Consider the following 14031-nt stretch of genomic DNA (forward strand, 5'->3'; position numbering starts at 1 on the left):
ACAACTATCATTCCCAGGGCTCAGGAACTGTGCCCTTTCTCATTCTTGCAGGCTAATTGTGGTAAGGTTTTCCAATATTGCTGGCTTCCCTTAACTGTACCCAAACCTGTGTACCTAAACCTTTCTCTTGGCTTGCCCTCTCGAATATGCCATTGGTGTCTGCTGGGACCCTGACTCATCCACCAGGCTATGCAGAAAATGATTGTCCAACACGAGGCCACATTCCCATTCCATCCTGTGTCTAAAGCCAATGTGGGGAAAGCAGAGCATCCTATAATCCTACAGCAGGGCGAATTTCAGAGAAAAATCAATGAATCAGATGGAATACAAACCAGTCTTGTGGAGGGCCTACCATCTGCCCAAAAACCGTGCTTTGCTCTGAATTTCAAGGCCACCTTGTGATGCCAGGGTCACATCTAGATGGAGGCATAGCTGTCAGATACTTCTAGCTCCCCTGTAGGTCCTCTCAGCCCAACTTTTACTCAAGCCATCGCTGTGACAATCAGCCATACAGGTACACCTGACAGCAGCTTGGCCTTGACTGCACCCACAGTCTCTCATGTTCTGTCTGGGAGGCTTCTCTGACATGGCAGCATGGGATATCTTATCACTCACATTTCACAAACATGGAAGTTCGAGGAAGTTAAGCCCACAGGACAAATTTTGACCTATAGAGCATGGGAACCAGTGAGCGAATGGTCCCCACTTCTGTCTTAGGCAGGTAATCCTGAGGTGCATTTTCCATGGCTCCTCATAGAGCTCCCAATGAACTGAGTCCCGATTGCCCAAGGTGGCGACCAGCTCGATGATGCACCTTACCTTGGCTTCCCTCTTTCCCTGTCACTATTCCCAACCCTCCCAACTCTCTCTCTCTCTCTCTCTCTCTCTCTCTCTCTCCCCTATTCCCTTGAGATACTTCCTGAAATAAACTACCTCCACACAAGCCCTTCTCTCTGACTTTGCTTTATGGAGAGAACTCAAGCTAAGGTAGTGAGAACTTCGTATTGCTCCAAAACAGAAGAAAACCTCAGAAAGCAAGAAAAAAAAACCCAATGGGGAGAACATCTCCTACTTATGCCTATTCAAAACTCATCCCCTCACCCCAGCCTCAGTGACCTGGCCAGCAAACCCCAAGATCTTCAAACTTTCCCCAGCCCTATACAAATGTGTCGAGGCAGAACCACACTGCAATACCAGCTACAGGGTATCTGAGTTTTAGATGACCTGATATTTTTCATTTGTCCTACATCTGCTCTCTTTCATTGGGGGTCAGGGGATGAATAAACCAAGAGTGGACACCCTAGAAATATGATGGCAAAGTTCTTTCATCCCCCCAAAAAACTTCAGGAAATGAACAAAGCTGGATTTCTACAATTTATCTTCTCCTGTTTCATTTGCCTGATGCATAAGGAATCATTTCCTCACACTTCAAGATGATTTTAACTATCTATCCAGCCTGTTTCCAGAAATTTTTCCCAGTACAAATATTCTTATTTTTTAAAAATGCTTTGCTCAGGGCACCTGGGTGGCTTAGGGATTGAACATCTACCTTTGACTCAGGTCATGATCCCGGGTCTTGGGATCAAGTCCCACAACTAGCTCCCCAAAGACAGCCTGCTTCTCCCTCTGCCTAGGTCTCTGCCTCTCTCTGTGTCTCTCATGAATAAATAAATAAAATCTTTTTTTAAAAAAATGCTTTGCTCTTCCAGGAAATCAAGAAATGAATGTTCCAGTAGTCTTTTGAGTATGAAAGGAGATATATTGGTTTCCTATATCAGTAGTCCAGGGTGTGGGGAGGGGAGAGAACAGGTGATGGAAATAGGTGAACCTGAAGAGTGAAGAAGTTGAGAGAGAAAGCTGGAGGATGCAGTCCAGGAGTAAGCCCTAAAGACAAAGCTTCAGCACTCCAGAAGGTCTATGCCTGGAGATGTCAAATGGAATAACTTTAAGCGAGCCACATCCCATTTCTTTAAGCAGGTAAGGTTCTTTTCAGTTCATTCATCTGTAAAATGAGAAAAAAATCCACTTATCTGACACAAAGATCAATAGCAGAAGACTTCACATATGTGACTATTCTGGGGATCACAAAAGAAAAGGCTAGAATGTGTCTGATTCAATGAGCTAGCGGTGGGATGTCACCAACCTGATACCTAGCTTCAAGTTAAAATATGCCACGTGTTAGGTCGCCTTCCAAATAAACAAACCCCTTAGAGAGAGGTATGTACAGAGTTCTAATTCCTGATAGTGTTGGAAGGTCGTTTTCCATTCCTTATTGTCTGCCTTAACTTTATAAGTCAGCCCCCAGGCATGCACGCAATTCCCCCCTCTCCCTGCCTTTGTTATTTTATCCAGCAATAAAGCCCCATGCCCAGGGCCACACATGGGGCCGAGATGAACATCACAGGCCCAAACCTTGTGGAAAATAGTCTTTCAGCAGCAGCATCTGGCTTCTTGGCCTGTTCCCCCAGCTGCTGTGCTGACAGCTCCGAAGTTGCTTTTTACTTTGTCATATGGTTCGGCTGCTAATGGGCTGTCTCTTCTTGCTTGTCCTCCTCTGGGTCATTTTTCCTTTCAAACTCATGACGAGTTCCAAGAAAATTGCACACCACGACTCCTCCGCAGGAAAGCCCCCATCCCTTGTTGCCGTGGCATTCAGAAGGCTGGGCATCCCAAGTGGGAGTAAGCAATCCCAATGCTCGAAGGGGAAACATCTCATTATGCTGCCTGGTACATTTATTCTACAAGAAGTAGGCTTATGAAGGGGCAATTAGGTGACTTGACAGGCACAGGTGGTAGACTAATATAAAATGTTATTTGTCTTTGTGTTTACACAGGACCGATCACCATAGTACCCAGGGCTTAAACAAGCACATAGTTTTGACACAATAAGCCACAACTAACTTCTCATAATTGACAATCCTGTTGGATTCCAAGTATTTTCTCCTCTTGGTGCCAATCTGAATACCCAAATGTGAAATTAAGCACCTGCAAGTGGTTTCTCGGGCTCCCAGGGCTCACATCGACAGTCTGTGGAGTCTCTGCATGTGCAGTAACAGATCAGACAAGGGCTGGATGTCCAAACAGGAGCCTGCTTTCCTGAAGCCCTATGAGAAGAGACCAGCATGCGATTTGCTTCACATTCTACCCTTCTAGAGATACTACAAGGTCCTAATGAGCCCATGATGACTCACAAAATGATCAGATGTCAGCCAAACGTGCACCTGACTTTAATGAGTCCACAACCAGGGCTGCCACATACTGTTGAGCAGGCTGAGGACTGCTCAACTCCAGAGAATGCCATTCATACAGGCTACTGTTGTTAGAGCCCTGATGTTGTACCACACAAGGTCCCTGCATTCAGCAAAGAGATGACTAGGGAATATAGGACAAGGACAAATAATCACAAAATTAAATTGCCAAAATGTAAGTGGCAGAGGCTATAAGAATATTTTTAGAAAATATATATAACACCAATCCTTGAAATAAGTATAAATGAATTTCAAAGGTGATTGGAGAGAGTTGACTTAATCCTAAAAGATGGAACAGTTTTTGGCAGAGTAAAAGAATGAAGAGAAGAAGAAGAAGAAAGACAGTGTGACATAAAAGCAGCAAGTGAAACCTGAGACAAAATATGGATTGGGCACTTGGGTGGCTCAGTTGGTTAAAGCGTCTGACTCTTGATTTCAGCTTAGGTCGTGATCTCAGGGTCATGATCTCAGGATCCTGATCTCAGTGTCACTGACTTCAGGCTCTGCCCTCAGCAGGGTGTCTGCTCAGGATTCTCTCTCTCCTCCCTAAGCTCCTCCCCCTTGCACTCACTCACTCTCTCTCTCTTAAATAGATAGATAGATAGATAGATAGATAGATAGATAGATAGATAGATAAAACATGGTTGAGGTTGGAGTTACTTCTTGAGAGGAATTTGGGGGAGCATCTAAAGTATTGGTTATGTGACTAGAACCAGCAGGTCACCTCCAGCAGGGTGAGAGGGGAGTCTCAGGGAAGAAGTGGCCACTGGAACAACAATTTGAGGTGTCACATCAGCAGGTTGAGGTGACAGAGAGCACAATGCAGGCAACAGTAGCACATAAATAAGGGCACAGAGGTAAGGCATCAGGAAGAGTTGGCCTGGGATAAAAGGGTGTGAGGGGCAACAACAGATGTGAAGATAACTTCATGAGATTTAACACTGGAAAGGTGGCCTGAAGACTATCATCAAAAGTCTCAAATGATTAACTAAGGAGGTTGAACATTCTCTTGAGTCCACAGGAAGTAACCCACTGCCATTATTCATATATTAACTTTTGAGCAGAGAATAATATAATCAGAGCTGAGCTTTAGAAGAAGCTTTATCTGGCAGCAGCCTTCTTGTTAACTGGAGATGGCAGAGACTAGCAGGGTAGGACAAATTAGGAGGTGACAAGCAACAGGAATGGAGTGTGGGTCGGGCACCAACAAAACCTGGCAATCATTTGGATGTGGCAAGCAAGAAGTGGGAAGGGAGAAGAACAAGCCGAGGTTCTAAGGGAGGCCTAAGAGGAGAGAAGCAGGGATGCTCACTGGAACAGACAAAAGAGTCATGAACTTTACTTTCACACATTAAATTTGAAGTGCCGGTGGAATATCCAGCTGGAGACACTCAGTTGGAAGGTGAAAGTGTGCTGGCACCTGCGTGAAACGTTGGACTGGAAAGGATGAGTTTTGGGGTCCTGCAAGCCTAGAGTCAAGCCCTGACTCGGCCTCTAGGATGTCCTACTTACATGATTTGGGGTCAATTAGTAACCCCTCTAGGTCTCAATTACCTCATCTGTAAAATGGGGATAACAACAGTGTTACTATCCCCAGCATCCTTCTGAAGATTATCAAAGAATACACGCTAGCATGGCGCCTATAACACAGTAAGCCTTCAATAAATACAGCTGACCGTGACCAGCACAGAGGGTTGGAGCACTGACCTCCCCATACAGTTGACAATCCATGTATAACTTTTGACTCCCCAAGAACTTAACTACCAATAGCCTACTGTTGACTGGAAGCCTTACCGATAACAAAGACAGTTATGAAACACATTCTGTGTGTACTATGTGTTAGGCACCATATTCTCACAATAAAGCAAACCAGAGAAAAGGAATCCTATTAAGAAAGTCATAAGGAGGGCAGCCCCGGTGGCACAGTGGTTTAGTGCCACCTGCAGCCTGGGGTGTGATCCTGGAGACCGGGGATCGAGTCCCACATCAGGCTCCCTGCGTGGAGCCTGCTTCTCCCTCTGCCTGTGTCTCTGCCTCTCTCTCTGTGTGTCTCTATGAATAAATAAATAAAATCTTAAAAAAAAGAAAAGAAAGTCATAAGGAAGAGAAAAATACATGTACAGTGCTGTATTGTTAAAAATCCTCATATGATTGGACCTGTGTAGTTCAAACGTGTGTTGTTCAAGGGTCAACTGTACTGTCAGTGGAGCCATTCCCCTCATTATAGTGATCAACTCCGTTCTTAACATTGCACCACAACTGTCCTCCTGCCCCTTGCCTTTTGGGCTCCCTGCATGGGTTTGACATGGAGCCTTCCTGCCTCACTCTGTCCCCTGGGGCCTGGGCCACCCGGGTTCCTGTCTGATCCACCTGACAAATGAGCCCCTAACTCTTCCCTCCAACATGTTCAAGCTTAGATAAATGCTTCGTCCCCCAAACTCGCCTTCCATCACAGACCCTCACCCTGAATTCACAATCCGCTGCTGCCCTGGTGGGATGATTTGTTTTCTAATCTGGGGTCAACATGAGGGGAAATGGGCCCATGCCTCAGCCAGAAGGGTTTGACTCCAAGTCTTAAACAATATATTTCCTTACTATAAAAGTTGTAAAACATTGGGGTAATGTTACCATTTACTACCCCCTCCTTGGTGCTCCCATAGCGCACTGTCCATCTCTTTGTGACAGAATTTATCAGACTGGGTTATAGTTAGTTGTGTGACTGCCTCCCCTGCTGGGCCACGGGCTCCTCCACGGCAGGGACCAAACCTTATTCATCTTGTTTCCCCAGGCCTACCATAGGTGTTCAATAAATATGGAAAGAGAGTTAGCAACAGCGTACATCTGTATAGGTCCTTATGTTTTGCAAAGGTCACTGAGGGAGATGCTGGAATCTGGCTCTAGAATGCTAAGCTATAATTTTTCTCTTGTTCAATGCACCTTGAGTAAGTGTAGCCATCAAAATGAGAAGGAATAACAGGACCACATGCCAGTTTTAAAAAGCAGCAGTTCTCAGGATTTCAGATCTTACTAACCAGTTTTTAAAATAAACTTTTAATTGGAGGCAGAAACGTGGTATCCCCAACTACTTATTTTGCCAAGTAGGTGCATTAAAGAATAACAATCATTACCAACTGCCACTCTGTTCATTTCACAAAAGGAAGATTTTAAGCACTCCTTCCTCAAAAAAACAAAAACAAAAAACAAAAAACCAAACCAAAGTTGCATAAACTAAGCCTAGAATAAATGAAAACCTTTTAAATTGATAAAATTAGTTTTATGAAACCCTAATGCAACAGCTTGTCTTTCCTGTATTTCACTGAAGACAGCGGACCAGTTCCGGTGCCCCAACTCATGTTGGGCAACCACGTTCCAGAGACTACAGAGTTCCTGGGTTACTGAACTTGCTGCAGTAGAATTTTTTATTGTGGTCAAGTATCTGTAACATAAAATGTACCACTTTAACCACGCTTAAATGCACAGTTCAGTAGCATTGAGTACATTCACATTGTTGCACAACTGTCACCACCACCCAACTTCTAGGAACTGTTTTTCATCTTCCCAAACTGAAACTCCAAACCTCCTAAATAATAAGCTCCCCATTCCCCTCCCCTCCCAGCCCCTGGCAACCATCATCCTGCTTTGTGTATCTATGAATTTGACTACTCTTGGTACTTCTCACAGCAGAATCATATCATAGCTATCTTCTTGTCACTAGCTGATTTCACTGAGTATGTCTTCAATTGTCCATGCTGTAGCATGTGTCCAAATTTCCTTCTTTTAATTTTTTTCATTTTTAAAAAAGATTTTTATTTATTCATCCATGAGAGACACAGACAGAGAGGCAGTGACATAGGCAGAGAGCAAAGCAGGCTCCCTGAAGGGAGCCTAATGTGGGACTCGATCCCAGGACCATGGGATCACAACCTGAGCCTAAGGCAGACGCTCAACTGCTGAGCCCCCCAGGTGCCCCCAAATTTCCTTCTTTTTAAAGGCTGAATAATATTGTTGTATGTGTAGATTACATTTTGTCTATTCATTTATCTCTTGGACATGTGGGATGTTGCCATCTATCGATTATCGCACTGTATTAGAATTTTTAATTTAGGGATGCCTGGGTGGTTCAGTGTTTGAGCGTCTGCCTTTGGCCCAGTGTGTGATCCCAGAATTCCAGGATTGAGTTCCACATCGGTCTCCTTGGGTGGGGTCTGCTTCTCCCTCTGCCTATGTCTCTGCCTCTCTCTCTCTGTGTCTCTCATGAATAAAAAAATAAAATCTTTAAAAAAAAAAGAATTTTTAAGGTTTTTGGTTTTTTTTTTCCACATGATAACCATGGTTAGTTACATAAGCAAATTCAGAATCATCTTGCCGGTGCCTCACAAGCGAATCCTTCCCTGAGATGACCAAGCCTGCTCCTGCCTCTCCACAGTATGTGATCCACACAGGACACTCTGATAGTATCTCACATTTTAAAACACTGAGGAGAACTTGAGCCATCACAAGGCACATAGTAATATAGACACAGAGTGCTCAAAAGGACCTTGGTTATAATAGTCTGTATTCCATTTATAATGTGCGTTAATGCATTGGTGGCCCCTGTCGTCGTATAGAATTATCTGCACCAGTTTGTTACCTGCATATATTAGCAAATAACCCCAAAAGAATATTTCTAGTCCCACTTCCAACAGTCTTTGAACCAGACACTCATTTGATGCAGATTTCAATGCATTGTGATGCTAATCTCACTTTGTAGTGCAGAAGTTATGTTCACACAATTAGCTAATGCCTCATTCTAATTGGCATTTGAAAAATTTGTTTCCAGCCAATCGTAGATTAATATGAGGTCTGACCTTCCTAAGCTTACAAATTATGCCTTGAAGTTACTAATTTTTTTTCCTACGATTCACTTGCATGTACAAAAAATCTGAGCACTAGCATCGCCGAAGTTACAAATACAAATTAACCACAGGACTGGATCTCAAGTTTGTGCTTCTACCATGAACAAGGGATTTGGACTGAGCAAAACGACACCATCCACTCTATTTGATTGATGTGGTTATTTTGAACAGTATTTGTTTTGTAGGCATCGGGAATATATGTCCAACTTGATGCACATATAGAATACAATAATAAAAAGGATGTAAGTCAACACCAGGAATGCACGAAGACATTGTTGTCCCTTTAAAGAGGTCTGTACATTTCCCAAGTTTGAGAGGCAGGAGACTCAAGCTCTATTCCTGGAATGCTCCCCTTCATGTAAGAAGCAGTGGGGCAGGTCAAACCAATTAAGTGTTCCTAAAAACAGAGCTCACCAAATACCATGGCTGCAGAATAACACCACCAAGAGCCAGCCAGCAGCTCAGAGTGGGGCACGGAGAGGAATGACCCCGGGGGACACCAAGTTAAAAGCTCGTATTTCACTTCCCTCACTTAGCACTTTCCTTTCAAGCTGCGACCTCTATCGAAGCCATTGAGAACAACATCTCTTCACTCCTCCCAGGAGGGAGCACTCTCTCCTCCAGCTTCTGGGCCAGATTGCAGCCAAATGATCCGTCAGGCACTCCCAGGGGACAGGCAGACATTTGCCCTGCAATCTATAATACAATTTGACCTTCTTTATGTTGAAGTAAACACACCACCTGTCACCTCCGAAAACTCAGCCCTGGAGTCAACCACATCTGGAATCAGCCTATAAACGTAGTCCTGAGATTAATGTTGAACAAGAAAAAAGGCTAAGGTAGCCTGCCACTGGTTTGCACTTACTGACAATTCCCACTCAGCAGCAATACTCGGCTTCCACATGTGGACACCTGAACGCCTCCCCGTCAGCAGCACTACGCTCAGAGTCTCCAAAAACAAGCTTCGGGACACCTTGAAATGCATTTTAGCCTTGTCCAAATCCCCAGCAGGTGGTTTTTCGCTTCCGTGCCCTCAGTGGGCAGAATCAGAAGTGACAAAGCGAGTCCCAAACGTTCAGCCGGGCAGGGTGATGGGGCTGGCTCGCACGACTGCCTCAGGCACATCTGGGGACTCTCCAAGTTTCACCTCTCGTCATTATGGGGCCATAAGCTGGAATCCTAGAAACTCATAAACGCGCAGGACATGTTCAGCGTTGTCATCTACCCCACAAAGATGACCCTTCCAAGAAACTGAAAGGAGAAAAAGAGGCATGAAAACATCCCATCCTGGAGCTAACTGAAGTCCACCTACATTTGATGAAGGGCTAAGTAATGCCATAGAAAGTTCCCATGTCACCAAAAGTGATCTCCCCTCCAATGAGCCTTGCATGTCTTGAGCCCATGACTGGATCATCCGTAACCCCAGTGAGACCTCTAACAGGTTGGCATTGACCCGGGGCGCCCCGCTGAGAATGAGGAAGACTCCCTCACAGCAAATGGGATGGGTCTCCTTGCACACCTCTGCACACCTCTGCACACCTGGGTAGGCTCCAGAGCCACACAAGCCGGGTGCTTGGAACAGTGTCTCTTACTCACAGCTCCCGCGGTGTATGCCAGGATTTAGCGGCACAATGTGATCGTATCACAAACATCCTGGCCCTCCTCACTTTACCCCTGAAACCAATTTTGGTGACTGACGCTGCTTTCTTTGCAGCCTTATCAGCCTCTTCTCCCCTTCCGATTGTGGATCTGATCTCCAGCCCAGCATTCCTGTGTTTAGACTGTCTGGCTAAGGGCATTTCCCCTCCCTGCTTAACAAACAGGTTTCCGCAGCCTTCGGATTTGTTTTCTGTTTGTTTCCAACACAAGGCTGACTGCACCGCTTTCTGGGAAGTTCCTAGTTGTTTCAGGGAGTTCCTCATTTTTTCAGGGAGCTCGGCTTCCCGTTTTTTTGGTGTTTTTTTGTTTTGTTTTGTTTTGGTTTTTTGGTTTTTTTCTTTGAGGTGAGTGCCCTGAAGTTAGTAGGAGATCAGCTGAATCATAAAAACAATTCTGCCTCCCCTGAGAAACTGGCTTTCAAAGAAAATCATATTGTTTGCCTGCATATTTGATAAGAATGGACAGGAAAGAAAGCAGAAGTCCTCCAAATCTTCTTCAAACTGGTTTTCCCGTTCTTGCTGCAGCTTCAATCCACCAGAAGTAATGCCATTTGGTCTTCTGTTCGATGGCTCTTGCGAATGTACACTTCTCACTAAGGACTCTTAGAACTTCACTCTTACCTCAGTACCTGTAACTGAATATGAGATAGTCATCAACAGTCCTTTTATTCTTTCCCTTTGGGCTTTACTCTTACACATGGAATTGAAATACATGAACACATATTCCTACACACCTCCCCAAGCCAGCTTTGCTTTATCATCTTCCTCCAAGAAGTGGAACACTGTATCCCATAAACAGGGCTGGTAAGGGCATATCTGAGCCAACCTTTTCTTTGGCTGCCTTTCAAAAAGTTGTTTAAAACAAGATATGTTCTTGAACTGGGAAAAGGAATTACACATGATAACCTTGGAAAGCAGCGACTTGCTTTGCCCAACAAATATTATTGCCCAACACCATGACTTAGCAGGGACCGTTGTCTTCAATTACAGGCCAGAGTCATGCCACCAAAACAACTAAATCGAGATGAAATTAATTTCAATGGGACATGCCCTATTGAAATGTTATTCTGAATATGACTATAAAGTTGATATAATTAAATGCTTACCAGATACGGGATCATCATGAAAAAGATAAACCCCCAGAAAGTAACAAGTGAGTCCATTACTGGTCCTTAACCTCACCAACTGAATTCTAACAGGAGCACCTGCTCTGGGAATCACCTTTCTGGTCTTAATGAGTGAATTGTCCCAAGACATTCACACCGTTCCTCCCTCCTCAGAACAATGACCACATTTGTAAGAGGGTGGTAGCCAGTGCAATTGCAACATGTCTTTTTTACTAGGCAGAGCTAAGCAGAACCATTAGCTGCTGATGCCAGAACAACCAAATTTACCTAACTAAACCAACCCAGACAGATCCTACCCGATTTCCCTCAACAAGCGGATGAAACATACTTTTCTTTCACAACTTGTTAAAACAGACACGTAAGCAAACCCACATTCAAGCCAGTGGGCAAAAATACAGTCCAGACCTCAATGGAGTGGATCCACAGATACACTGTCCAATAAAAAGCAACAACATGACCCAAAGAACTCATACTTCTTTTGTTTACTTTGCAGTTTGCTCCTTCAGTGAGAAGAAAGCCTGTGAAGAATTTTCAAACTGAGGTTTTTTTCAAGCTAACTGCAAGGCTGCCAAGTGCTGTTATTGCAGAATTCTTCTGCAGTGTGGTGTCAGTATTACCGTGGAATCTAGAAGGGATGGACTCTGTTAACTGCCCCCTCAAGTACTCCCACCATCACCAGATGTTAAGATAATGATCAGCACGTCTTGTTCTCCAAGACATGAGCCCCACCAAAATCAGCAAGGGGTTTATCCCTGTTTCAAACGTGTTCAAAGAGCATGATCAGGAGATGCCTGGGTGGCTCAGTGGTTGAGCGCCTGCCTTCGGCTCAGGTGGTGATCCCGGGGTCCTGGGATCGAATCCCATATCAGGCTCCCCGCAGGGAACCTGCTTCTACCTCTGCCTATGTCTCTGCCTCTCTCTGTGTGTCTCTCATGAATAAATAAAATCTTTAAAAAAAAAAAAAAGTATAATTAGAAGGGGGTCCCTGATTTCCAGGGCCATTATAGACTTGTGCTTCCTCACGGTAAGAAGTAACTGTGGTCCAAGTCTATGGCAAAAACTTAACTCCAAGGAATCTCCTTGCAGAAAGTGACCTCCCCAGTACAGTTGCTTCATGCCCCACACCCCAGGTGCTTGCAGCATCTTTTCGGATTCAGCCAGCACCATGGACTCACCCTCTAACTGAAGCAAAACTCTTTGATTGCCTTGCACCCAAGTTCCCACCCTCCCCTGCAATGTGGACCAACAGTAACCTCTCCCAACTTTCAGGAATAAAACAAGAACTGCAGGCTGCCCTTTCTGTGATAGTCATTATTTCAGGAAAAAGGATTCCTCTCTTACTTTCATGTTTGTAACCCATCAAACTGAAAATGCAGAATATACTTGGGATTAGTAAATTCCCCCAACATCTTTGTGGATCCACAGTATAATTGTTCCATGTAACTGTTTGTTTATACAGAAGAGTAGTTACTTGCTCCGTGACATCCAGTGAATCTGTGGTGGGAGGAGGGGGAGATCTTAAAACACCTGTACCATTCTCTTCTGTCTTCCTTTCAAAGTGTGGAATACCCAGTGAATGGAATGAGCAAACACTTATTCCAGTGTTAGTCCTCTCCCCTATGAGTCTTCTTTAAATTTTATTATAAAGAAAGAAATTCCTGAAGCACGACTGGTACACAGTTAGAATCAAATCTCAACTCCAAAGCTGAAAATCCAATAGCCAAAAATTAAATTCATCATTTTTATTTTTTTTTAAAGACCAGGAAAATTGTTCTTCCCCTCCCCTTAACAAATTCAGTACCCAACGCTTCCCTATAAATAGTTGTCAATAAACACAACTGCTGCAAATGTATTCAGTAAATGTTAAGGTCAAAGGCCTTCACTGTTTATTGCCTTGTAAACTCAAAGACAAGTGAATTTATTGCTTGAATGAGTTTCAGGGTATTGGCCTTCATAAAAGTTCTGAATCCCAGGTACAAAATGCTCCATCAACTCACACCAAAGCTATTCTGCACAGAACTTAGAGACCGCCCACCATTGGATTCATAATTCAAACACGTCTTGGAAAGTGTATTGTTTGCCATGTTGCATAGATCCCCATGGATTAGTGCTGAACCGTGCCTGTCATTATTACAAGAACTTGCTTCAACCAAACTATAAATTGCTGCTGCTTCTAAAACAATATCACATATTAGCCTGCTACTGTAAACTCTCCAAAATAGAATAAGAAAAATGTCAAGAATGGAAGAGTTTCAAATTTTTCTCTGATCTTCACATAAGGAGGATACCTATAATGTCTTTGATATAAAATTTGCTAAAGTTAAAAGAAAAAGACAACATTCATATCAGATCATGCAGGAGTGTATTGACTACTTCAGATAATTAAATTTTTATAGAACTCAAAACCTAATTTTCCTAATTGTTCCATCATTTGGCAGCTATATATATATATATATACATATGCCTAGTAGAAGTAGCAATAGGACAATTCTTAACTATTGTTGCTTTTAGAAATCCCCATAAGAGTTATGAGAGAAGTTCACATTTATTGTTTTAAAACTGAATAATTATTTGTACATTTCACTGGCCTGTGTTAATATTTTTCTTATGATATAGATATTTCACTGTTAAACTTATTTGTATAAATAAATCTAGACTCTGGGCTCCAGGACCATTGGGCCTTATCATCTTGAGTGGAGGACCAAAGCAATGTACTATATAAAGGCTATGGTGTTAATACCATAAATGCAATATTCATCACAAAATTTAAAAGAAAATATCAAACTCAAGGCATTGATGGTAAAGTAAAATTATCCTAGACTTCTGATACTCTTTCTACCATGATGGCTGTAGTCTCCAAGGAGTGTCACTGAAATCATATCTCATATAAACCTGAATTAAAATAATGTTAAATATCTTCCAACTATCAAAATGTAGAGTATTTTTAAATGTCACACATGCACTAATCTCACTACAAAATTCAGGTCTGGTCTTAATGTTGAATTATGTCATTTTTTTGACATTACCCAGGAAGGGTTGAATTCTTAATCTATTTTCTCTCATGTGAAATACTGGATTATATCACTTTTGTCCTTAATAAATT

General features: G+C 43.2%; 1 protein-coding gene across 31 annotated transcripts in view; it reads right to left on the reverse strand.

Annotated features, from left to right (window-relative positions):
* Nucleotides 1-14031, reverse strand: part of BMP4 (bone morphogenetic protein 4) — a 348264-nt gene that overhangs the window by 300837 nt on the left and 33396 nt on the right. For 28 of the 31 annotated variants that reach the window (XR_007412341.1, XR_007412338.1, XR_007412336.1 and 25 more), the window contains exons 3-4: nucleotides 2986-3104; nucleotides 1829-2002 (exon numbers count right to left, since the gene is read on the reverse strand). The exons of the other annotated variants lie outside the window; for them this stretch is intronic. The gene's annotated coding sequence lies outside the window, so the exon portion shown is untranslated. The remainder of the gene's footprint in view (nucleotides 1-1828; nucleotides 2003-2985; nucleotides 3105-14031) is intronic. 31 annotated transcript variants of the gene reach the window in all.

Source organism: Canis lupus, chromosome 8 (genome assembly GCF_003254725.2).
Source record: "Canis lupus dingo isolate Sandy chromosome 8, ASM325472v2, whole genome shotgun sequence".
NCBI classification, from domain to species: domain Eukaryota; kingdom Metazoa; phylum Chordata; class Mammalia; order Carnivora; family Canidae; genus Canis; species Canis lupus.